This window comes from Chrysochloris asiatica, unplaced genomic scaffold (genome assembly GCF_000296735.1).
Source record: "Chrysochloris asiatica unplaced genomic scaffold, ChrAsi1.0 scaffold00041, whole genome shotgun sequence".
Lineage (NCBI taxonomy): Eukaryota > Metazoa > Chordata > Mammalia > Afrosoricida > Chrysochloridae > Chrysochloris > Chrysochloris asiatica.
Window position 1 is genome coordinate 4,074,588 of NW_006408559.1, and position 27,069 is coordinate 4,101,656.

Consider the following 27,069-nt stretch of genomic DNA (forward strand, 5'->3'; position numbering starts at 1 on the left):
TCCACCACCAAGGCAATATTTTCCAACTACCAGTCCTTTCTCTCTGCTGCCAACATTCATAATGCCAGTCACCAGTAATTATCAATACATCTTGCTTGAATGTTTGATCAATTTCACACTGTAAAGGAATTGGTAGAATTCTTCAGTTTCTTATCATTGGCCTTAATGGTTGGTGCATAAATTCAGAATGATCAATACCAGTCCATTTTAGCTCACTAATGCTTAGGATATCAATCTTTATGCATTCCATTTTATTTTTTGTGACTTACAGATTTCCTAGATTAAGACTGTACATTTCACATTCTGATTGTTAATGATTGTTTTTAGATGTTTGTCCTTATTTTGAGTTGTGCCCATCAGCAGATGAAGGTCTTGAAAGCTCTTCTCCATTTCTGTCTTTGAGGAGGCAGCTTTTCCCCAGTTGGATTTTGAGTGCCTTTCTAGCACTGTATTATACATTGATCCACTGCAGTGGCTAATCCCTGAGAATTTGTCTGTTAATTCCTACTTCCTAGACTGCTGATCACCTTGCTGGTGTTTGAAATACTGGTGGTATAACTTCAGCATCATAACAACACCCAAGCTACCACAGTATGACAAACTGACGGATGAATTTCCTTAGTATAATGTAAACACTTATGAAATATTGTTGCTGTAGACACATTATATTCTACAAGGTCAAAAAATTATCCGCATTCCGGTTATATAACTGCATTCAGGTTTTATGCCTGCCGCGTCCATGCTGATGACAACATTGGGCGCGCCTGTGAAATGATTCTGTCCAATATAGACGAGTGATGGTGAATTATGTGGCAGTTCATTTACAAATCAGCCCTGGCTCTGCCTATGAAATAATCCACAGCAGACTTGGGTTTCAAAAAGTTTGTGTGAAGTCCATACCGAAACAAGTCAGGGAAGAGAATAAACAGAAGTGTTATGACATCTGCAAACAAAATTTGGACCAATATTGAAAGGAAGGTAAAAGTTTCTTTTAAAAAATCGTTACAGGTGATGAGACATGAATTCATCGACACAAGCCCAAGACTAAATGGCATAGTATGGAATGGAAACATACTTAACTGCTCACCATGAAAAAGTTCAGCATCATTAGCCAGAAAATTGATGCTTAGAGTTTTCTGGGATTCTCAAGGGTCAGTATTGGAACACTATCAGGAAGAAGGTTCAACGATCAACAGTGCTCATTCATTATAGTGAGATGCTCGCTGAAGTGCTGAAGTGTAAATTTTGGATTAAATGCAGAGGACTGCTATCCAAGGGTGTTGTGATCTTGCATGACAATTCACGTCCACATACCTCTACCTACACTGTTGTTGTTAAGTATCAGTCCAGTCCTTAGCAAGTACCCTACATAGGGTTTCTGAGGAGTGACTGGTGAGCTTGAACTGCTGAACTTGCAGTTCAAATCGACTTTGCAGTCTAGCGCATTAACTCATAGTGCCACACCCACACTGTTGACACCGCAGAGACTTAGTTTGGAGGTGTTGAAGCATTCTCCCTATGGTCCTGATCTTGCTTTATTGGACTTTCACCTGTTTGGTCTCATGAAAGCAGCCCTTCAATGATGAAAATTCACCTCTGATGAAGAAGTGAAGACAGAGGAGCATTCATGGCTTGCAACTCAGCCTAAAACACTTTTTAATAAGGGAATACGAAAGCTTGCTGATAGCTGGACAGAGTGTATTGAAAAGCAAGGAGATTATTTTTAAAATTCTGTGATTGTATTTTCTAGACATTTATTAAAATAAATTCTACAGTCAGAGTAAATAATTTTTAACTTATCCTAGTGTTTAATTATATTATGACACTATTTAATTGGTCCCCTATTGTAGAACTTTTAGGAATAATAAGATAATTTGCCTTATAGAAACAATGTGAACTCATTCCTGCTGAGTTCCTGGATGTTGATGTGCTGATGAAAGGTCATTGCTTTTTCTGCTGTCTGTGTAGCAGAGTTTCTGTTCTCGTATGCCTTGGCTTTTTTGGCAGTTTTCCTCAGTCCTTTAGTTGAGAATTGTCTTGATCAGAGACAGGTCTGTAGAGATATCTGTTGTTAAGTGCTGTGGAGTCAATTCCAACTGGGAGCGACCCTGTATAGCCTTTCTGAGGAGTAGCTGGTGGCTTTGAACTGCTGAATTTTGGGTTAGCAGTCCAGTGTTTATCCTATAGTGAGAATGTTTATAGGAGGAGACCAGAAAGTTTGTGGAAAAATTCCATTGTCTTGTAATTCCATTTTGAAGCCCCAAGTAGTGGTGTGGCACTATAGGATAATAAGCCCTGGACTGGACCACAAGGCATATTTGAACAGCAAGGTTGGTGGTTCAGACTTACTAGCCATTTCTTGGAAACCCTTCACAGGGTTGTTATGAGACAGAACCGACTCTACAGCACTTAACAACAGGATAGTTCAAAAGTGACAGTGCTCCCAATAATTTCTCACCTCCCTTTATTTTGGCTTTTAAATGAGTTATTATTTTATTCATAATACACATATGAAAAATATAATACATTTGCAAGATTTATTTATTTGGTCTATAGCAAAAGGAGAGCTTATTCCAAGAATTCCATAGACTCTGAAGCCTGTAGGCTGGGAGGCATTCTTTCCTCTGGAGACTGAACTTTTGTGTATTTTCTTTCCCGAAAACTGAGATTAGAATCTGTCATTGCCTGGGACTTTACTGGCCTCTGAAAGTTATGGTGATAACTTTTAGGCTGGGAATCCAAGAACTTCAAAACTAAGGAGGAACAGTGCCGTGAGATGGACAGAACTCAGGAGTTGGAGCTTACAGAGCTATGGCGTCTAGGCTTCTGTGACTTTGGCTGGGCAGGTTAAGAGTCTTCCCTGAGCATCATCAGTTTCCTCTTATGTAGAAATACTTTTTATCTTGATCAAACGCTGGGACGTTTTAGATACTGTTAGCTGGGCAAATGGTTCTCTTATTTGTAATAACTTCTTGTTAAATATGTTGTTATTGTATTGTTAAGTGCCGTCATAGTGACCCTGTATAGGGTTTCCAAAGAGTGGCTGGTGACTTTGAACTGTGTCATTCAGACCGACCTTGGGGCCCAGTGCTTATCCTACAACGCCATCAGATTTTTAATGAAATGATTTTTGGGTCTGATATAGGGACTTCATTTATGATGTGTTTTACATGTAGAGAAGATACGTTCCAGCTGTTTGTGGCAGTTGAACTGTGTTTTGCTGTATATGTCATTCAAAACTCATCTTTGGAAATAGGATAGATTATTTAGATTTGAATTTTAGGGATATTTATGTTGTATGGACATTTAAATTTCCGTAAGATGTTTCCTGGAGTGAGCATTTAGAAATCTCTGAGTATTTATATTATCAGTTGTCGGTCTATGAATGTATGATATTGCTGTGTCTTTTATAGGTCATTGGTCCAGATGTTTTCTACCACAGAGTTTCACCAGGCAGTGGCTCTGGAAGACTAGTGCATGAGGGAGTTATTGCTCATTAAGGTTTCCCATTGTAAGATAAGACTCTGGAGTAGTGCAGCAGTAGTATAAAAGTCTGTTAATCTCAGAATTATATATACAGGTCATCAATGAAATAATAGGGACAAATGTGAGCGCTCTAATACAGGGCACACACAGACTACCAAGCATTTTGAAAATTACACAAATGAAAGTAGACAAAATAGATGAGTGGGACATACTAAAAATTAAAACTTATGTGCATCTAAAGACTTCACCAAAATAGTAAAAAGGGAGCCCATAGAACGGGAAAAAATCTTTTGCAGTGACGCATCAGACAAGGGACTCATTTCTAAAATGTATAGGAAACTGCAACACCTCTATAAGAAAAAGACAAATAACCCAGTTAAAAATTGGGCACAGGAATTGAACAGACACTTTGCCAAGGAGGATATCTGGACAGCCAACAAACATATAAAGAAATGTTCACAATCACTAGCCATTTGTTGTTGTTAAGTACCTTGGAGTTGGTTCTGACTCATAGTGATCCTGCACAGGGTTTCCAAGGCTGTAAATCTTTACAGGAACAGAAAGCCTCACCTTTCTCCCGTAGGGAATAGACACCAGATAGTTTGGGTGCTGGGGGAGCGGCGCAGTATTCAAGAAGAGAGAGGGGAATGGAAGAAAAAGGGGAATGGAAGAAAAAGGCGGATGGGAGAACATTTAGGCAGGTTTGCATAGGCTAAGTGGGACAGAGGTAAATAATGATGTATGCTCAACCTTGGAGCTGCAGGGCTCTGGGATACAGGGATTGAGGCATGGTTTGAATGGTTGAAAGAGGGGAAATAATGTTAAGATGCTTGGCTGTCTTTTGAATCTTGGTTTCCCTTGCTTACTATTGTAAATAGATACTTGAGTGGGGAGAAAGGAATAGCTAGAAACATTGCCATAGAAAGCTTTTAAGTCCATCTTCTGCCTATAACTGATTGGGATTCCTAAAATGGGGCTAGAACTTGCCCAGTGAAGGAGGCTACCTGCGGAGCCTTTGCATTGCATAAGACCATAGGTGGAATCCAGAACCCCATCCAGAAACTTCTGAGGTGGGAAATCTCTACTTGAAAGGACAAGCAGACCACCCTGGAGCAGCTAGAAGAACAGGATACAGGAAAAATAAAAAGCAGTAACTGCAGACTCCTACAAGAACAAGCAAGTTGTTTGCCTGGGAGCCATCAAGGCTTCCCTCAGGGCATACCTCCTTCCAAGACTGAGACTCAAGGGAAATACACGAGTAGGCATATGGTCTTTCTGGTGACCATGTTGGTCACCGATAAGGGAAAGTGGGGGGACAACAGCAATGAAGATGTGAGCTAAGTAGTACCATGTTCAGTAGACTCCTGTCAACCCTGGTGGAGACCTGGTTGGCCATGAGATTGGCAAGACATGGGGACTCCTGGGCCCAGAGACAGGGACATGGCCACAGAGGACTAGAGCAGAGAGTGAAGCATCCAGCTGATATGAAGTGAGGGGAGATGCACAAGAACACCCATACTTGCAGATAGTACCCATTTGACCTGGCTTCAATGGCTGGATGATCAGAACTCGACTAGAGGAAGAAAGAAGAGGGAAAAAAAGAGTAATCTGCTATAATTTGTTGAACTTGACCAATACTTATGGATGTAGTAGCTCAAAAGAGGGAACAAATCTTTACAGCAAGGATCATCCCCACCCCCTCTGTCCACAGGGTTGACAGGGATAGACAACTTATATGTTAGCTACCCAAAATGGGGGTGCTACAAAGGCACAAAGGGACTGGCTTACAAGCTTTCAAGAGGGAGCCTAGTTCCAGAGGGTGTGGGGTAAGGTAGAATTTCCTTCCACTAAGTGGTTTCCAACCTGGCTGGATGGGCTGGTGAGAGGAGATGGGGCTAAGACTCTTGTGGTTCAATAGGGAATAATTGCTATCAGGACTGACTGTAAGTGTTGCAAATGTAAAGGAGTGGTTGAACTTGCAGTCCAGGAGTGGAGGACCCTGGGACCATGAAGGGATAAGAGCAGAGTGCGGGACCCTATCCAGAGAAGCAGTGATGCCAGAGATGAGGCAGAGACGATGATGTGGAGAAATGGAGTGGCTGGGGACTCTGGACTCTGTGTGCTGATGGCGGGGCTGGGGGGCGGTGCAGGTTTGTGAGGTGTACCCTTTGGTTGTTTGGTGATGCATGGAGGGGATTGTAATCATTGCAATGAAACAAAATATGATAGGATGAATGTAAAGCTAATGTTCTCCCATCTAAACTACCACTTAATTCACAATTAAAACTTAAAAAAAAAAGTCTGTTAATTTAGGGACTTTTCCCCTTTCTTAAACTAATAGCTTTTAGCATCTTGCTCTTTGGGAAGAAGGTCGTGCTCTTCCAGCAAAGTTTGTTTTGTTTTTTAGGGTGAATTTGATGTTGTCATTGTTGTTAGGTGCAGTCTTGTCGGTAATGGCTCATAGTGACCTTATGCATAACAGAACAAAATACGTCCAGTCCTGCACCAGTCTCACAGTGGCTGCTACACTTGAACCCATGCTGTACCTGCTGTGCCAGTCCATCTCTTTGGGTTGGGGGTCTTTCTCTTTTTGCTGATCCACTGCTTTACCAAGCAATTGGACCCTCCTGATAATACATCCTAAGTATGAGAGACGAAGTCTGGCCATCCTGACTTCTAAGGAACACTCTGGCTGTACTTCTTCCAACACAGATTTGCTTGTTCTTTTGGCAGTCCATGGTAATTTTAATATTCTCCTGTAACACAATAACTCAAATGCATCAATGATGCTTGTTAGAAATATTTGCAAATATATATATTTATAAAACTCGGTGAAGTCAAAGTAATATTTTCTAGGCTGTTATATAGGTGTGGTGCTGTGGGTTAATGCTCTGGACTGCAAAGTAGGTTTGGACTGTAAGGTTAGCAGTTCAAACTCTCCTGCCGTTCCTCGGAAACCCTATGTAAGTCACTATGGGTCGTAGCCAACTCAATGGCACTTAACAACAACAATATATACTAATATAAATATAGAAGGGGACTTTATTTAATTTGTTATATAGTTATAAGGGAACCGACTCGACGGCACTTAACATAGTTATAAGGAAATAAATGCTATTCATTGAAATCATCCACATGTAAAAATAGACAATGAGAAAGAAACTGTAATCATGTATGTTGTTGTTGTTATGTGCTGTGGAGTCGGTTCCGACTCATCGCGACCCTGTACAGGGTTTCCGAGGCTGTAAATCTTTACGGGAGCAGAAAGCCTCATCTTTGTCCCACGGAACAGCTGGTAGTTTCGAACTTCTGACCTTGCGGCTCACAGCCCGATTCGTAACCACTACGCTACCAGAGCTCCTTGTAATCATGTATAGTCTTTGTATAGTAATAATTTAAGTTTTGTTAAGTGCCGTTGTAGTGACCCTGCCCTGTATAAGGTTTCCAAGGAATGGCAGTGCTTATCCAATAGCTTCCCACACACCTCCAGTCATTTGGGTAGTCTAATACAAATCTGGCCTCAAAAACGATGTTGATTGACATCTCAATAAAGAACTCCCACATTTATATCCTGAATTGGCAAGGAATAATAGGAATTGAAAAGTCAGGCTGTGTTTAGCTTTAATACAGGTGTGTAAGACCATGTAATACAGGGCTAAGTACATTTTTAATTGTACCCTACAAATTTTGATACGTTATATGCTTATTTTCATTCCATTAAAATTTTTTTCCAGATTTTGTTATGATTTATTCTTTGACCTGTGAGTTATTTAGAAGTTTATTACTTAGTGTCTGAACATTTGAAGGGTTTTCTGGTTACAGTTTTGCTGTTGATTTCTTAATTCCACTATGGTTAGAGAGCACACCATTGAAAACTATTGCTGAGACTTGCTTATGTATGACTCAGCAGTTTGGTAAATGACCCGTGTTACATGTTAATGAGGATAAGTTTGTATTATGTTGTGTAGCTTTTCTATTTCCTTACAGAATTTTTTCTTTTCTTTTTCTATCCTTTATGGAAGCCTGCTGTGTTAGGTTATGTATTACAAGTCGTGTCGTGTTCACCCCACCCCCGTGATTGTGGATTTGTATACTTCATGTAGTCTGTCAAAACTTACTGGGTTTGTTTTGGCTGGTGTTTACATAGTATAACCTTTCTCCTCCTTTTGCTTCTAATGCGCTTGTGTGGCACTGTGGGCTAATGCGTCAGACTGCAAAGTCATTTGAACTGCCATGTCGGTGGTTCAAGCTTACCAGCTGCTCCTTGGAAACACTATATAGGGTCACTATGGGTCGGAATCAACTCAACAGCACTTAACAACAACAACAATTATACATCAGGTCTAGTTTTTGCAAACAATAGACAGATTTTTCTTCCTTTTTAATTCAAGCTGACAGTCTTTGTTTTGTTTTTTAATTTGGGTTATTCAGTTCACTAACATTTCACATGATTAGTGCTAACCTCAAGGTCAGCAGTTTTGAAACTACTCTCTGTTCCACAGGAGAAAAATGAGGCTTTCTGCTCCCATAAAGATTTAGGGTCGCTGTGAGTTGGAACCGACTCCACAGCCCACAACCATCATTGATAAATACAGGTTTTAGCTGTGATTTTATTCTGTGTTTTCTGTGTTTCCTACTTGTTCTATGTTTATTTTCTCTCCATTCTTGGCTTCTTTTATATTAATCAAATGTTTTTAACAATATTACTCTATTTGGTCCCATATATTATCTTGTGGTAATTAGAGTCTAATATACTTTAATATTTCTGTCTGCAGTTGTATCACACACAGTGTTGGAATCTGAGAACACTTGGCTAACACTTAGCTACCCTCTTGCGATGTGTGTTGTCATTTCCGCATATTTCAATTCTGCATTCATTTAAAAACCATGTGACCCTTATTATTATGCATAGTTAATATTTTAGATTGTCCCTTTCCATCATTCTTTATTTCTGTTTGTATTTTATTTCCACCTGAGCTGATTTTTCTATTATCTGAAGAGCTCTCTTTAGTGTTTCTGTTAGTGTAGGTTTGTTCTCTTGTTTTTGTTTGTAAAATATTTTTCACCTTTTAAGGTATTTTAACTGGCTGTATAATTCTGTGTTCATGTCAGTTATTGAAGCACTGTGAAGATATTACTTCATCATCTTCTGGCTTCTGTGTTCTGATTGAGGATTTCTTTGTCAGGCTTACTTTCAGGTAATGTGATTTCTTGTTCAGCTGCCTTTAAGGGTTTATCTGCACTTTCCCACAGCTTTACAGTGACATGCCAAAGAGTGCTTTTCTCTGTAGTTATTTACCTTGTTTGCATTTCTGGTACCTGTGACTCTGTAGCATGAGTCTTTCTTCAGTTCTGGAAAATTTTTTATATTTTGTCAAACATTGCTTAATGCTTCAATCTTTCTCACCTTCCTTCTGTGACTCCAGTGAAATGTTTAGTATATCTCTGTATCTCATAAGCTTTTTCTGTATGTGCTGTCATTTTCATTCCATAATTCTAGGTAGGTTCTACTTTCCTATGTTCTAGTTAACTAAATCTCTATTCAACTTCTCATTCCATCTGTTATTTTCTTAATTTTATAGTTTTTTTTAAAATTTTTAGAATTTCCATTTGATTCTTTTTAATAGATTTTAATTCTCTGATGAAATATCTGTATTGTCATCTATTTTATTGAACATATTAGGTAAGTTGTGGTTCTGTGGGAACATGTGCTGTACTGCAAAGTTGGTTTGAACAATAAGGTTGGCAGTTCAAGTTCCTCTGAAAGGGTCGCCTGGGTTGGAACACAGAACAAGAAGTCTGTGTCTAAAATATGCAATATCTGGATCATCTGTGAGCCTGTTTCCAATCTCTTTTTCCTTATGCCTGTATGTACCTGGTAATTGTTGGGTTTTTTTTTAAGTAACTTTTGACTGAGTGTCAGCTCTTGTGAGCAGAATTTTAGATACGATTGCAAATCACAGATCTGTAGTACATGTGTCCTAAGAGGATCCATCACATCTTTTGTCCTGCAGCTAGAGAGGTGGTGGTGGTGTGCCACCCGAGTCTGTTCCAACTCATAGTGACCCTGTATAGGGTTTTGAGGCAGTAAACTTTTATGGTAGCAAAAAACCTCCTCTTTGTCCTGTGAACTGACTGGTACATTTGAACTGTTGACCTTATAGTTAGCAGTGCAGCTGGTAAGCCACTACACTACCATCTTGCTGTTAGTAGAGGCGAGTTAATTCAACTGTCATGAACTGACTGCACTAATCGGCTTCTACCTTGCCCTGACCTGGTAGTCTTCCAGCGGTCTCGCCTGAGCCTGGGTATTTAAGGCCTCTCCTGCTTCTGTTTTCCTGCTGCAGGACATTCCTAAAGACTTCTTTGTGGTTTTTAGTTGCTTTCTTGTTGACTTTTTAGCCTCTTGCCATGTACAGTTTAATAATGACACATGCTTCAAGAGAAAATCCTTACAGGTTTTCCTTTTTTTCCCAAATCTGCCCTCGCCATGAGTTCTTGATTTCTCAAGTCCTGGGTGTCATGATAAGATCTAATTAATGTTCATGCTGTTTTTGTTGTTGTGTGTTGTTGAGTCAGTTGCAACTCATAGTGATCCAGAGTTTTTAAGGAGCGACTGGTGGGTTTGAACTGCTGACCTTGCAGTTAGCAGTCCAGTGTTTTATCCCACAGTCCCACATCTGTTGTAAGTGATGTTGAGTTGGTTCCGACTCCTAGCAACCCGGTTTAGGGTTTCCAAGGAGCAGCTGGGGGGGTCATCCTATCGCGCCACATCAGTGCTCCAGTGTCACGTTGTTTTTGCTACTGCGTGCTGTGGAGCTGGTCCTGTACAGGGTTTCCAAGGGTGTAAATCTTTATGGGAGCAGAAAGCCTCATCTTTCTCCCATACAGCGGCTGGTGGGTTTGAATTGCCTACCTTGTGGTTAGCAGCACAAGCCACACCTCCGCCCATGAAGATGCCAAAAGCTCTTGTTTTCTCTGCCTCTTAGTGGCTGGATTCCTGGCTTGTCAGCCTCTTGCCCTGTGTTGTTGACTAAATAGACAAATGTTCCTGAGACAGAACGCAAGTGTGGGACTCATTTCAGTGGGGTCCTTTACTTCTGAGATCTTGGCATCTCAAGTCCTAGCTGCCTCAGAAGCTCTGATACTCCTCTTACAAAGTGATTTTTATTTTGTTTACCTTTTATTGTTGTGACCCAGTTCTGACTCATGTTGTTATTGTTAAGTGCCATTGAGTCTGTTCCAACCCATAGCGACCCTGTGTAGGTTTTCCATGGAGCAACTGGTGAGCTTGAACTGTCAACCTTGCAGTTCAAACGGCTTTGCAGTCTGGTGCATTAATCCACAGTGCCACACCAGGACTCCTGGTTCTGACTCATAGGGACCCTGTATAGGGTTTCTGAGGAATGGCTGGTGACTTTGAATCGATGACCTTGCGGTTCAAACTGACCAGTGCTGCCCAATGCTTATCCACAGCCCTACACCAGACTATGTGATATTAATATGAAGACTGCATATTTAGAAGTAAGATACTTGGGTCTGTTGTTAATATTTTGGTTTGTAAATGTTGTTATTTAATACTTTTTTATATTCTTGTTGTTGTTAAGTGCTGAAGAGTTGATTTCAACCCATAGTGACCCTATATAAGGTTTCCTAGGAGTGGCTGGTGAGCTTGAGCCTCTGATTTTACGGTCCAGCACATTACCTCACAGCGCCACACCAGGACTCATTTGTTGTAATGTCAGCCCCAGTAATATTCTTTACTAGGATTGACATTATAATCCCTGACACTTATTGTCAAGGCATGTGGTCTCATATCAATTTGAAAAGCTAATTTATTTTCAGTAACCTTGGATATATATCCCTCTTCCCTTTTCTCTCATTGTACTTTTCTTCCCTTTCCCCTTATGATTTAAGTAATTCCAATAGAAGAGCTTTAAACAGGGAACTACCTAACTCATTATTTATTATGTAACTGTCAACTGAATTGTCATTATCTCAGGAAACTCTCTCAACCCTCCCACCAACCATAAGGCTAGCTAGCCCTCCTTCCCCTAAGCCTTAGTTAAATGCTTTTATAGCAACATGTACTTTTTTTTTTCTAATACGGATATTGCTAATACCTTTATTTGAGAAGCATTGTGTTAGAAAGCACATCTTAAGCTATTGTCAAAAGTAAGCATGTGAATTCTAGTGCAGCTTGTAATACCTATCTCTGTTTGCTCTATTTGATTGAACAAAGACATTACAATTATTAGGTACCAATTTTTAGTTAATGAAATAGCAGGTAAAAAAATAGAAACTGATCCAGAAGAAAGCATCGCTGCCCCAACAAATGTAAAAAAAATTAAAATGAACCTGTCAATGTGTTTTGATAATTTCTTAAAGTTTTGCTCTTACCTTGTTGGCAGATTTGGTGTCCCTCTGACAGACAACACTACTCGTAAATTCAGACTGTGACCAACTCTTTCACAGATGACTTTTTGCCCCCAAAGAATTAATTCAGAAAGCAGTTTAGATACAAAATCTTATGTAGATTTGGGGAATAAATGTTCCAACGATCATCTATCTCCTACTATTGATAAGTCAAAGCCATCACTGTACAAAGATGATAACTCTTCAACACAATGCAATCAATTGGCAATACATTTATCAACACAATGCAATACATTTATCCTCATGGGCTAAAAACTTTGAAAGTCTAAGTGAAGATTTGCATTTCAGAGATCAGCAAATTCCTCGGTTTACATTGTACCTAATGTGAGAATCCAGAGGTGTGAAGATCACCTGCGGTACAGAAAGCAATTTTGCTTTCATACCTGGTGTTCTTGTACACCCTGCCTAGAGGAATCCAAGTGCAGAAGTTGTAATCTTTCCAAGAGCAGTAGGGTAATATCAAAGAGTCTTCAGTGAAGCAGAGAATTGTGGCAGTACTTCAAGGAACAGGATTGTAATTAACTCTTTTTTTTTTTTTTTTTTTTTATGTTTTTTTTGTGAATTGTGTGATAGTCTACATGGGAGAACATCAGCTTTACATTCATTCCATCATCCATCATTTCGTTGGCATAGTTATCATCCTGTGCATGCATCCTCACCCAACCAAGGGGTATACCCTGTAAACCTGCACCCCCTCCACCACAGTCCTCAGCCCCTTTCCATCTCCTGATCCCTAGCCCCCAGCCCCACCATCTCTTGATGTTGTCTTCTCTGCCTCCATCCGAGGCCTCACTGCCTCTCTGGGTAGGATTTAGCTCTTCGCTCTTCTCCATTGATGGTCCCAGGGTCCTCTGCTCATAGACTGATAAATTAATTACTCCCCTCTTTGTTACAAAATGTCCATCTTTAGAGTTCCAACCCTCACAGTCAGTCCTGATAACAATTATTCGCCAGAGACCCATCTATATTTCGTTTCATCAGCCCTTCCTGGACAGGCTGGACACCACTCACTGGAGACTCTACCTTCCTCCACGCCCTCTGGATCTAGGTTCCCTCTTGAAAGCTTGTAAGCCAGTCACTTCTTGCCTTTGTATCCCTCCCCCTATTTTGGGTAGCCAATGTCCAAGTTGCCTATCCCTGTCTACCCTTTGTGTGGAGGGGGTGGGTATAGTTCTTGTAGCAACATGTACTTTCTGATGTACCACAGTACAGTATGTAATTATGCTTCTATTTGTATGAGTTTTGAACCACAAGGTCAGCAGTTCAAATCCACCACCTGTTCCTTAGAAACCTTATAGAGGGTTGCTAAGATTGGAACTGACTAGACGGTACTTAACAACTGCAGCAACATCCATTGTGGTGATATGTGGTCTGTAATACTTTTGAATTTTTAATAGTTTTAAAAATAGTTCCATATTTATTTTAATGTTTGTAGATCCTCTGAAGTATCTGAGAAACCGTGTGAAAATGCTGCTCCGTCGGATTTGGTCAAGGGTACCTGTTACGGGGATGAGGAAAGAGTTCTCAGATAATAAACATATCTGGATGAATTAATATTTGTATTGGTTTGACCTGTCATCATTGGTACAACTTAAATTACTGCTTTAAACTAGAAAGAAAAATTAGGTCCAATGCAAATGAAAACACAAAGTGGAGGCGGTGTAATGTAGATAGAACACTGAGCAAGAACAGATCCAGGCTTTAATCCCTGGTGTCTCTCCAAGTACTTGGTGATTTGGGATCAGTCACTTAGTGTCTGGAGTCCTTTAGTCACTTAGTTTCTGTAGCCTCAAAACTAGCTGCCTAGTGTGGCACTGTGGGTTAATGCACTTAACAACAAGTCTGATTTAAACCAAGTTCTTGAAATATCTTCACTAGACAACAATATGACTGACTATATTTGAGGGAAAGGAATATTTCTTTTAAAAAATATTTTGCTGTCAGTGTCAGAAATGCATTGTTGTTGTTGTTAAGTGCCGTGGAGTTGATTCCGACTCATAGCGACCCCCGTATAGGGTTTCTCAGGAGCAGCTGGTAAGCTTGAACTGCTGACCTTGCAGTTCAAACCAACCTTTCCATCCAGCCTTGGCATTGACCAGCAGTGCCACGCTTAACCCACAACATGCACCAGGACTCTGTATTCACATATAAAAGAAAACTTTGAGGGTACAGTTTGAGCTCTTAAATCTGTTTAGTCTTTCTGTGGATATATGGTTATTTTATCTGAAGTTTGAAGAATGTGTTTACTAAATAGTACTAAAGCCTTCCCCAGACCAAGTCCAAATTTTCACCCTTAAGTAGAAAGGGATAATCCTTAATTTTGAAATTTTCTTCAAAAGGCTAGTAAGTTTAATTTCTGAAACAATTGATGATTCTGCGATATTCATTCAGCAAATGAGGACTATTTTAATATAAAATTCTCAGTTGACTTTTCTGGATTTTTGGCAATCTAAAAACACCAAACCATATTAACTTGCTTCCAGTTTGATTTTTGGCTACTGAACATCCTGTCTGAACATCCTCTACTTAGGAATGTTTGTTTATTATGTTTCCAATCTCTTTTTTTAGTGGTTGCTAAAAAAATGTGGCGTGCATATGTAGATATGTGTTCCCAAGTGCCTTTATCATTAGAGATAACTGCTCTAGGCTCACACATTTACAAGTGGTTAGTAGTTATAAGCTTGAGTTCTGCTGTGACTGATGATGAGCACATTGAATTGGAATGGCCTACTGTGAGCTCTGGTAGCATAGTGGTTACGAATCGGGCTGCGAACCTTAAGGTCAGCGGTTTGAAACTACCAGCTGCTCCGTGGGAGAAAGATGAGGCTTTCTACTCCCGTAAAGATTTACACCCTCGGAAACCCTATACAGGGTCACTATGGGTCGGAACTGACTCGATGGCACATAACAGCAACAACAACAACAACTGTGTGCTACAATGATTCCTCAGGAGACATACCTGGCAGTCTGTTCCCATAAACCCTACGGGGGCAGCTCTGGTCTTTCACATGAGTTGAAAATCGATTCAGCAGCACCTACAGCAGCAACAACTCCCCTGTGTGCTAGGGTCTGCATGAGTTATTGACATTCATTTGATCCTTTAATGTAGTTCAAGATGTGGGTATTTATTTACAGATGTAGAAACGGAGCCCCATAAAAGGGTAATATCTTCATCGAGGTAGTTTGTGAAATACATATTGGAGCTAAGTGTAGCATCCACATAGGAGTGAATAAAACCAATGTGCTTTCTCCATGAGTAGAGAACATTAATACTCTGAAACAATTTTTGATATCATTTACTTTCTACTTGTGAGTTAAACCAATATCGTTATTATATGTGACTTATATAAGCAGCACTTAAGCATTATGAAATTTATCTGCACATATTTTCTTCATTTGTTGTCTATTGACATGGACTATATCATCGCAGATTAGTTTTTCCTTTTATACTTTGGATCTTAATCAGATTTGGTTCCTTCAATGATACCTTCTCTCTTTCATTATCAGCACTAACTAGGCTCTTACTGCTTGGCCCTGTGAATGAATTCCTAATTGTCTTTAAAACACTTTGCCTTAACTTCCTGTTCCTCATTTATCGGTTTCCTTACACAGCTAAACTTTCAAAACTTGTGTGTATTTGCTTTTATCACTATTTTGCCCATTCTTTCTTTTAAAATACCTGTTAAAGAGCACTTTATAATTATAGCTAACAACAGAGAAAAATGAATACTAATGTTCCCAGTTTTAACAAGTATCATTATTTGGCTCACTTTTAAAAATATTTATCTGTTGGGCCCACCAGTTTTTTTTCCCTTTAAAGCAAATGTTTTTACTTCCTAAATACTTCATTCAGTATCTTGTTATTAGGTGCTAATGAGTCGGTTCCAACTCATAGCGACCCTATGTACAACAGAACAAACAAAACACTGCCCAGACTTGTGCCATCCATACAATTTTTGTTTGAGTCCATGGTTGCTGCCACTTTGTCAGTCTATCTCGTTGAGGGGTCTTCTTCTGTTTCGCTGACCCTCCACTTTAATCAGCATGTTGTTGTTCTACAGGGACTAGTTAGCTGCTGTTGAGTTGGTTCCGACTCACCCCAAGCACAACAGAAAGAAACATTGCCTAGTCCTGCGCTATCCTCACAGTCATTGTTATGTTTGAGCCCTTGAAGCGGCTACCTGTCAGTCCGTCCCTATTTCTCTGATTCTACACTAACCAAGCATGACGTCCTTCTCACGTGTCTGAAATATAAGAGACGAAGTCTCCTCAACCTGGCATCTGAGGTGCATTCTGGCGGTGCTTCTTCCAACACAGATTGGTTTGTTCTTGCAGTCCACGATACTTTTAATATTCTTCTCCAACAGCATTACTCAAATGCATCAGTTCTTCTAAGGTCTTCCATATTCATTGTCCAACTGTCATATGAAGCTACCGAAAATACCATGACTTGGGTCAGTCATACCTTAGTCCTTAAAAGTATTATCTTTGCTTTGGAGCACCTTAAAGAGGTCTTGTGCATCAGACTTACGTAATGCAACGTGTTACTTGATTTCTTGAGTGCTGCATCCAGAGATGTTGATTGTGGATCTAAGCAAAATCAAGTCTTTGACAGCTTCAATCTTGCCTCCATTAATCATGATGTTATTTATTGATCCAGTTGTGAGGAGTTTTATTTTCTTTACATTGAAGTGCAATCCATAGTGAAGGTTATAGTTTTTGATCTTCATCAGTAAGTATTTTAAGTCCTGTTCACTTCCAGGAAGTAAGGTTGTATCATCTGCACATTGCAGGTTCTTAATGAGTCTTCCTTCAGTCTTGATGCCATGTTCTTCATATAATCCAGCTTTTCTGATGTTTACTTGTGCTTTATTGACTATGCAAAGGCTTTTGACTATATGGATCATGACAAACTATGGATAACGTTATGAAGAATGGATATTTCAGAACACTTAATTGTGCTCATTAGGAACCTATACATAGATAAAGAGGCAGTCATTTGTACAGAAAAGGGATACTGAGTGGTTTAAAATCAGGAAAGGTGTGTGCTAGGGTTGTTTTCTTTCACCATACTTATTCAATCTGTATAGACCAAGAACTAGGCCTTGCTATAAACATGTCCAAAGTACAAGAGACCAAGTCTCACCAGTCTTAGAAGCAGCATTCTGGCTCTGCTTCTTCCAAAACAGATTTATTTGCTATTCTGGCAGTCCATGGACTTTTAATATTCTTTTCCAATACCATAATCCTAATGCATGGATTATTCCTTACTCATTGTCCAATTTTCACTTGCATATGAGGCAGTTGAAAATACCATAGCTTGTGTTAGGTGCACCTTAGTCTTCAAACTGACATCTTTGCTCTTCTGCTTTCCAAAGGAGTTTTTTGCAGCAGATTTTCCCATTGCATAAGGTCATTTGATTTCTTGACTGCTGATTTCATGAGCATTGATTTGGACCCAAGCAACTTGAAGTCTTTGACAATTTCAGTCTTTTCTCCATTTATCATTATGTTATTTATTGGTTTAGTTGTGAGGATTTTCGTTGTTTAAATATTGAGATGCAGTGCATACTGAAGACTAGTTTTTGGTCTTCATCAGTAAGTATTTCAAGTCATCTTTACTTCCAACAAACGAGGATGTGTCATCTGCATTTCCCAGGTTGTTAATGTGTCTTTCACCAATCCTACAGCCATGTTCTTCGTCATATAATCTAGCTTCTTGGATTATTTGCTTAGCATACAGATAGAATAATTATGGGGAAAGGAAACATCTCTGGGACAGACCTTTCCTGATTTTAAACCATTAGCTCCTTGTTTTGTTCTAGCGATTGCCTTTTAGCCTGTGTACAGGTTCTTCATGAGCACAGTTCTGGAATACCCATTCTTGGCAGTGTTCTCTGTAGTTTATTATGATCTACATAGTTGAAAGCCTTTGCACAGTCAATAATGCACAAGTAAACATCTTTCTGGTATTCTCTGCTTTCAGCCATGATCTAGCTGATGTTAGCAGTGATAGCCCCTTGTTCCATATCCTCTTCTGTATCCAACTTGAATGTCTGGCAGCCTTGTGTCACTTACTGCTGTGGTCGCTTTTGAATTGTCTTCAGCACACTTTGACTTGCTTGTAATATTAATGGTATCGATCGATGATTTCCACATTCTGCTGGATCACCTTTCTTGGAATGGGCACAAATATGGATCTTTTCTAGTTGGTTGGCCAGGTAGCTGTTTACCAAATTTCTTGACCTGGGTGAGTGAGTGCCTCCAGTGTTGCATCAGTTTGTTGAAACATTTCAGCTTGCGCTCCATCAATTCCTGGAGGCTTGTTTTTTGCCAATGCCTTCAGTACTACTTGGATGTCTTCCGTCAATACTGTCAGTTCTGTATCATATGCACCTCTTCAAATGTTTGAGTATCAACTGCTGCTTTTTTGATACCGTGACACTGTATTCCTTCCATCTTCTTAGTGTCATCCAGTATTTTGCCCATAGAATAGAAAGCTTGAATTTTTTCTTCAGTTCTTTCAGCTTGAGAAATGCTAAGTGTGCTCTTCCCTTCTGGTATTGTTATGCCCAGAATTCAGGGTCCCCAAAGACCACCCAGGAGCCGTGTACCGATGCAAATACATAAGGGTTGTTTAATCAAGCTCTAGCCAGGTCTCTAACCTTATCCGACATTTCGGAATAGGGAAAGAGCCCCAAATTCATTGTCTGCAGGGTTTTTATGGAGTTTTCAAACAGCTCAGGTTTCTCAACTTTACAATCTTTGGATTGGTTAACAATTGGCAAACTATGAGATATTACGGTTTAATTGGTCAGGACTGGTGGTCTTTGTTCTTAGGCTAGGGTAAAGGAAAACATCTGGCCTCTGGCCTTGAGCTGCCTGGCTATTTATACATATATCATTTCTTGGAGCTAGAGGACGTGTTCAGGCTAATGTACAGAATGGAGATTGACCTTGTCTCTGGAGGGAACTAAAAACTGAGGCCTTGTCTATTTAAAATGCTTTCCTGAGCCTGACTAGAGTTTAGTCAAGCAGTCTCTAGGTAGGCAAAATCAGGTAAAATCAGTTTGGTCCTTACAGTATTATAACTCCAGGTCTTTGCACATTTCATTATGATATTTGACTTTGTCTTCTACAGCTGCACTTTGAAATGTTCTGTTCAGCTCTTTTCCTGGTGCACACTCCAGTGCTGACCCTACAGCGCCACGCCCGAAGTCCTGCTCCTCTTCCTCAGTCAAATAAAACCAAAATTAGCCATTGTTGGTGAGTCAGTTCTCACTCATGGTGACTCTGTGTGTTTCAAAGTAGAACTTCAGTACATAGGGTTTTCTTGGCTATAATCTTTATGGAAGCACATCTTTCTTCTGCAGAGCCACTGGGTGGGTTTGACCCACCCACCTTTCAGTAAGTGTTGTGATTAATGCCATGGAGTTGGTACATAGTCATAAGACCCTAAGACCCTATGCACAACAGAACAGAACACTGCCCAGTCCTGGTCCAACCTCACAGTCGATGCTATGACTGAGCCCATTGTTGCTGCCACTGTGCCAATCCATCTCTTAGAGTGTCTTCATTTTTCTCCTACCCTCCACTTTACCCAACATGGTATCCTCCCAGTACTGGATAATATCTCCGAAGTATGAGAGACGAAGTCTGGCCATCCTGGCTTCCAAGGAGCATTCTAACTGCACTTTTTCCAACAAGATCTGTTAGTTCTTTTGGCAGTCCATGGTACTTTGAATATTCTCCTCCAACACCATAACTCAGATGCATGCGAGGTTATTGAAAATACCTTGTCTTGTATCAGACGCACCTTAGTCCTCAAAGTGACATCTTTACTCTTCAACACACCTAAGAGGGCTTGTGCAGCAGATTTGCTCAATGCAATACATCTTTTGTTATACAATGTCATTCTGTTATACAGTGTTCCACAAGTTAGAACCAACATGATGGCAGCCAACAAGGCAATTTTGATTTTTGCACGTGAAGAGAGTACCCCAGAGCATCCTGTGATTAATTGAAAAGTTCTTGGCTCTGTTTGACAGAATCAGGGCCTGGTCTCCAGCTTGTGTGTATTGTACAATAAAGATCCAGCAACTGAAAATTATAAGGCTAAGTCCATGTCCGTTTTTATTGGAGTTGGTGGGCTTCTTTGGGAATACAGGGAAGTGTAGGTTGACAAGTATACCAGGGGCTATGTGAGTGAACCAACCATTTTCTGGAATTTAAAAAAAAAATTCTAGTGGTCTTCTCTATCCACATGGCATAGTCTAGATTGCTCCAAGTATTGGTAAGTGCTCTTGTGTCACTTCTGATTGAAAGGGACCCTGAATAGGGTTTTTGAGGAGTGGTAGTACGTTTGAACCTCCCACCTTGCAGTTCAAACTGACCTTGTGGTCCAGTGCATATCTTACAGAACTACACAAAAAACTAGACCCCCCAGTTTCTCAAGCTAGTCTACATTCAGCAGTTAATTGTTGTTGTTAAGTGCTAGTCTAGTTGGTAAGGACTCATAGTCACCCTGTATAGGGAGGGCTTCTGGGAGCCCTGGTGGTGTGGCGCTGTGGGTTAATACGCTGGACTGCGAAGTCATTTGAACTGCAAGATGGGCAGTTCAAGCTTACCAGCCACTCCTTGGAAACTCTATACAGGGTCGGGTCGCTATGGGTTAGAACTGACTCGACAGCACTTAACATCAACAACATAGGGTTTCTGATGCTTTAAAGTCTTCATGGGAGCAGAAAACCTCATCTTTCTCCCGCAGAGCAGCAGTTGGGCTTGAACTTTGGACCTTGTTGTTCACATTCCCAGCAGTTCACTAACATCACCATTTCATTGTTCCTGGCTCCAGGGACTTCTGCTGGAGGTAAGCTGATCTCAGCTGTGAATCTATATATTTGCCAGCTGCTCCAGATTTGGGGGTGGCAGTTTGCCCTGTGACCACAACTCTGATGAACTTAGGATAAGTGGTTGTTTTCTGGTCAGGATGGAAGTGAAGACTACGAAGTTCTAGATGCCTTTGTAAGTTCCCTGCTTTTTTCTCTTTTTTATGTGCTGGCGTGGCATTGTGGGTTAATGCACTGGACTGCAAAGTGGGTTTGAACTGCAAAGTTGGCGATTCAAGCTCACCAGCTGTTCCTTGGAAACTCTATACAGAGTCACTATGAGTTGGAACCAACTTGACAGCACTTAACAACAGTGCCTTCATTATAAGGTTGATAGTTGTGATTATGAACACCTTTGATCTTGAATTTTCTGTACAGCTGTAGTTGTAGAAGGAAGAACTTCTTGGGGTGGGGGAGGGACGGGCCAGTGCACTTTCTGAGTATTGTGGTTCTATGTCTCTTCTCTGGTGGGAACTCTTTTTTAAATGTGTATTTTTGAGATGAAGTGAAGCTTTTTGCTCCCCACCCCCACCCCACCCCCGGATTATCCTCTGCTTTTTAAAGAGGCACCTTTACATTATTCTGTAGTAGTTTTTAAAGTCTGGGTCCTGTGGACCTCTTGTTAAGTGCCATGTTGTACGTTCCAATTCATAGCAACCCCTACATAGAGTTTTCGAGGAGCAACTGGTGGGTTTGAACAGTTGACCTTGTGGTTAGCAGTCCAGTGCTTATCCTACTGCTCCACACCCGGAGTATATAATTATGGTAGTTTGTGAATCATAGCTTTCCTTTGCTTAGTTTGCTTTTTGTCTCCTATAGTTTCCCTTCTGGGTGGGTCTCTCTCTGTCTTTTAAAAGGAAGACAGTATTTGTGGAATCATTCTGAAATCCTCTAAGAGTCCAGAGCCGGCACTTTTTGAACGTTGGAGATTTCCTGCCTGCCTTGCATTTACTCGGGTCTTGGCACACTTCAGATGAGAGATTCTTACTGAGCACTCCCCAGACCTCCGCACTGCAGTCGCTCTGAGTCAGAATCAACTTAATGCAGTGGGTCTTAATGGTTCTGTAAAATAGCTCCAGCTTATGCTAGGGCAGTTTCCCATCCCTGACTGCTACTCCTGAATTTGGAGTTGGGGTGGCAGTGTGGGTTACTGTAGTGGACTGCAAAGGTGGTTTGAACCGCAAGGTTGGCGGTTCAAGCTCACTAGTTGCCCCAGGGAAACCCTATATGGGATGGAACTGACTCGAAGGCACTTAACAACATCAACAAGCAATATGTGTGGCGATGCAGGACAATGCCCTTACTGCAAGGTCAGTTTGAACTGAAAGGTCTGCGATTCAAACCCACCAGCTGCTCCTCCAAAACCCTATACAGGGTCACTAAGAGTTGGAACCAACTCGACAGCACTTAACAAGAACAGCAGCAAGCAGCAAGCGATAGTGTGGCTCGTTAAAAAACTCTGCTATTTATATTAACACTTTAACTCTCTCCAGTGTAGATATTAACATTGATGTAAGAGCTGATGCTATTTTGTCTACTGAATTACAGTTTTTATCTTACGCATTTTTGTGTTGTGCTTTTGCTATCTCTTGAAAGTAGATTGTAGTCTCCTTACTGATTCTTGTAGGAATGGGTGTAAGTAACCCCAGCATGTGTTCACACTTAATGGAAGTGTGATTATAATTGTGGCTGCTGAGTAAGCAGAGGCATTTGCATGATACCATGATGGAAGGATGCTGAGGCTTCCCATAGAATTGTAGAATGTTAACATGGCCTTGTGAATGGTGTTTCTTGAAGTTGTACAATGCAGTTTGCCTGTTCATAACCCATTGCCATCTAGTTGATTCTGATTCATAGCAACCCTGTAGGCAGCAGAGAACTGCTCATTCCCTGGGGCTTTGAATCTTAGTGGGAGTAGACTGTCTTTCTCCTGAGACACAGCTGGATGATTCCAACAGCCAGTCTGTATGAACCTCAGCGTGCCATCAGGGCCGGAAGAATGCAACCTTTCCCTTAATACTACAGATGAAGGAATGAAAGGCCTGAGAGATTATGTGATGGGTGTACGATTGTCCGACCAGCTAGTGGCAAATCTTTAAAGTCCTACAAATTGAGGGTGATTTTCTCTACGTGTACTTATGACATCATTCAGCGAAAGGACAGAGGCTTTAGGAGGAAGTTTTGAACTATCAAAAGAAAACATTTCTTGAGTTGAATCCTACACCTTTACTCCACTGACTTTTTGTTAAAATTAAAGGAAACTTTTGAATATGCAAAAGGAGCAACAGGATAAGCATTGGACTTCTAATCTCCAAGTTGGTGGTTCAAACCCAGTAGCTGTGGCACAGGAGAAACATGACACTGTGTACTCCCATGAACAGTTACAGTGTCGGAAACCTTAGTAGGGCCATATGAATTTGGACTGACTTGAGAGTGGTGGGGTTGGTTTGGGGTTTTTTTTTTAGTATGAAAAACTCTCAATTTAAAACTGACTAGATTTACTGTTATGAAAAGTATTCTGAGCAGCCATTAACAGAAGGAATGTGAAATATGGTGCCTTTTTTGACTAGATGCTGGTAGTTATATTTTTAAAAATATTGACAACAATGATTTGAAAAGTATTGCTAGGCAGGTTTAAAGTTTGAATATACATAATCAAAGTTGGCTTGTTTGCTGACTTAAATGTCCACTTAATGATCTTCTCTGATAAATTTTAATACTTTCTCCCAGACATCTGATAGGTAATATATATAGTCCTGGTGTTGTGCCATAGGGTAAGCTTTGGACTGCTAATCACAAGGTCAGCAGTTCAAACCCATCAGCTGCTTCTTGGAAATACTATTCAGGATCGCTATAAGAATTGATGTTTTTGAATTATGGTGTTGGAGGAGAATATTGAAAGTGCCATGGGCTGCCACAAGAACAAACAACTCAATGGCACTTAACAACAACGAGTCAGAACCAACACAACAGCAATTAACAACAAAAATATGTAGATACAGTACATTTAAAGATTCACAAAAAACTAGATACAATGAAGTTGGAAAAGTTAACACTACAATCCATTTTTAGTTCATATATGTTTGACTTGTTGTTGTTGTCAGGTGGCATCGAGTCAGAACTGACTCATAGCGACCCCATGCACAGCAGAATGAAACAATGTCTGATCCTGGGCCAACCTCACTACCGCTGCCACACTTACGTCCGTCAATGATGCCACCTGGCCAATCCATCTCGTTAGGGGTCTTCCTCTTTTTCTGTGACCCTCCACCTTACCCAGCATGACATCCTTCTCCAGCGACTGTTTCCTCCAGACAATATGTCCAAAGTAGGAGAGACGAAGCTTAGCCATCCTGGCCTCCAAGGAGCACTCTGGCTGCATTTCTTCCAAAACAGATCTGTTGGTTCTTTTGGCAGTCCATGGCACTTTCAGTATTCTCCTCCAACACCACAACTCAAAGGCATCAATTCTTCTACAATCTTCCTTATTCACTGTCCAGCTTTCACATCCATATGAGGCTATTGAAAACACAATGGCCTGGGTCAGGCGCACTGGGTCTCTGCTCTTCAACACTTTAAAAAGTTCCTGTGCAGCAGATTTGCCCAGTGCAATACGTCGTCTGATTTCTTGACTGCTGCTTCCGCGAGTCTTGATAGTTGATCCAAGAAGAATGAAGTCCTTGACAACTTCAATCTTTTCTCCATTGATAAGAATGTTGTTTATTGGTCCAGTGGTGAGGATTTTTGTTTTCTTGACATTGAGATGTAATCCAATATCGAAGGCTGTGCTCTTTGATCTTCATAAGTAAATGTTTCAAGTCCTCTTCACTTTCAGTAAGCAAGGCTGTATCATCTGCATATCGCAGGTTGTTAATGAGTCTTCCTCCAATCCTGATGCCACGTTTTTCTTCATAGAACCCAGCTTCTCCTATTATTTGCTCAGCATACAGGTTGAATAAGTATGGTGAAAGAATGCAACCTTGTCTCACACCTTTCCCAATTTTAAAACATTCAGTGTTCCCATGTTCTATTCGAACAACTGCTTTTTGGTCTAGGTACATATTTCTTAGAAGTACAATTAAGTGTTCTGGAATACTCATACTTCTCAATGTTGTCCATAGCTTGTCATGATCCACACAATCGAAAGCCTTTGCGTAGTCAATAAAGCACAGGTAAACATCCTTCTGATATTCTCTGCTTTCAGCCAAGATCCATCGGACATCTTTTGAATGATATCTCTCGTTCCACTGCCTCTTCTGAATCCAGCTTGAACCTCTGGAAGTTCTCTGTCAATGTATGATTCCAGACGTTTCTGTATTACCTTTAGCAAAACTTTACTCGCTTGAGATATCAAAGATATTGTCCGATGATTTCCGCATTCTGTTGGGTCACCTCTCTTTGGAATGGGCATAAACATTGATCTCTTCCAATCAGACTATAGAGCTTTATAATCATAATATTGTTGTGTTGTTGTTGAGTGCCGCCATGTTGGTTCTGACTTATAGTGACCCTGTCTTGTATTTCCAAGGAGCAACTGGTGAGTTTGATCTAGCAACCTTGTGGTACAAATCAACCTTTTGGTCCAGTGTTTTCGTCCACAGTGCCACACCAGGACTCCTCATAATTCTAATGGTGTTGGTGGTAATTGCCATGGAGTCGGTTATGACTCATAATTACCCTGTATAGGGTTTCCAAGGCTGTAATTCTTTATGGGAGCAGAAAGCCTATTTTTCTCCTTTGTAACAGCTGGTAGTTTTCCAACTGCTAGCCTTGAGGTTAGCAGCCCGACTTGTAACCATGACGCTGTCAGAGCTTCTTAGTCTATATGTGTTATTGTTGTTGTTAAATGTCTTCAGGTTGGTTCTGACCCATAGTGACCCTGTATAGGGTTTTTGAGGAATGGCTGGTGAGCTTGAACCGTCGACCTTGTGGTTCAAACTGACTTTGCAGTCCAGCGCCACACCAGGACTCCAGTCTATATATAAGAGATTTAAGATGTTACTCATTTTTATTACCTTTTTTTTTTTTTTTTTTTAATTCCGCACTGGTTGGAATGAAAATGTACATTTAAAAATTAAATTAACCTTGTTGAAAATGTGAACCGTTTTGGTCCTCAACCCATCTCCCTTTATAGCTCTTGCCAGTTCTCAGTCATTATTTGTATTTTGCATTTTAAATATGTTTTAGAATGGCAGATGATTTAATTTAATGGTTGAAAAATGCTATGGAACACAGTTCTGTTAAACTCATGGGGTCACCATGAACCAACCTGATGGTCACTGGCTTTATAAGTATGTGTGCATATGCATGTCTGTATCATTTCTGTGTCGATCTACCTGTATCTATATTAAGCTATAATTGTGTTTATTCTAATGTCTCTGACTCTAACCCGGTACTGCAAGATTCATTCTATCCTTCCTCCCATGCATATATGTAACTTTCCATTCCCAAAGTGAGAAACCACCATCTATTATCCATGTGGATTCCTGGGGTGGTGCTATAAGATCAGCACTGGACTGCGAACCACAACGTTGGCAGCTCAAACCCACAAGGGTCACTATGAGGTGGAACCAACTCGATGGCACTTAACAACAGTTATCCATCTACTTAGCTGTTCAACCCCAGTTTACATGTATATTGTTTCAGAATGAACCCATATCCCTGTGAAAAGTAACCTTACCACATAAAATGCAGTAGTTCGGTACAGTTCTATTTGTTTATTTAGTCTTACAGTTTGAAGTTCCATCTTCCAAAGTTATATTAACTCCTTCCTCCCTCATAGTTCTGCTATTGATGCTTGATCAGAAGATTGATTGTGTATATATGTTGTACATATGTAATAAATTGTCTATAAACACATGTAATATACATGAGCGCATGTAACATGACAACATAATATAATTATGTAGTGTAATAGTATAATGCATAATATTTAGTACATATGTAGTATTTTGGTGCTTTGTTGTTTTTTTTTTTCATATTTTATTGCTTTGTTTTAGCCTTAAACTTTAAAAAAATTTTTTATATTTTTCATGTAAGTAGAGCTAGCAAAACAGGTTCCCATTCAACCATTTCTGTACACACTGCTCAGTGACACTGATTTAATAACCTTTGTTCCTATTACTGTACATTGTTGGTTTGTTTCTATAAAAGAGTTAGAGTATAGCAACAACACCGCTCATCTACTGGGGCTCGTGTGGTCAGTGCCCCATCTCCAGTTCCTGGCATCTCAGTGTCATTTTGCTGTTGTTGAAAAAAT

General features: G+C 40.3%; 1 protein-coding gene across 1 annotated transcript in view; it reads left to right on the top strand.

Annotated features, from left to right (window-relative positions):
- MKLN1 (muskelin 1, intracellular mediator containing kelch motifs) overlaps nt 1-27,069 on the top strand; it is a 194,754-nt gene that overhangs the window by 8,981 nt on the left and 158,704 nt on the right. The gene's annotated exons all lie outside the window — the stretch shown is intronic.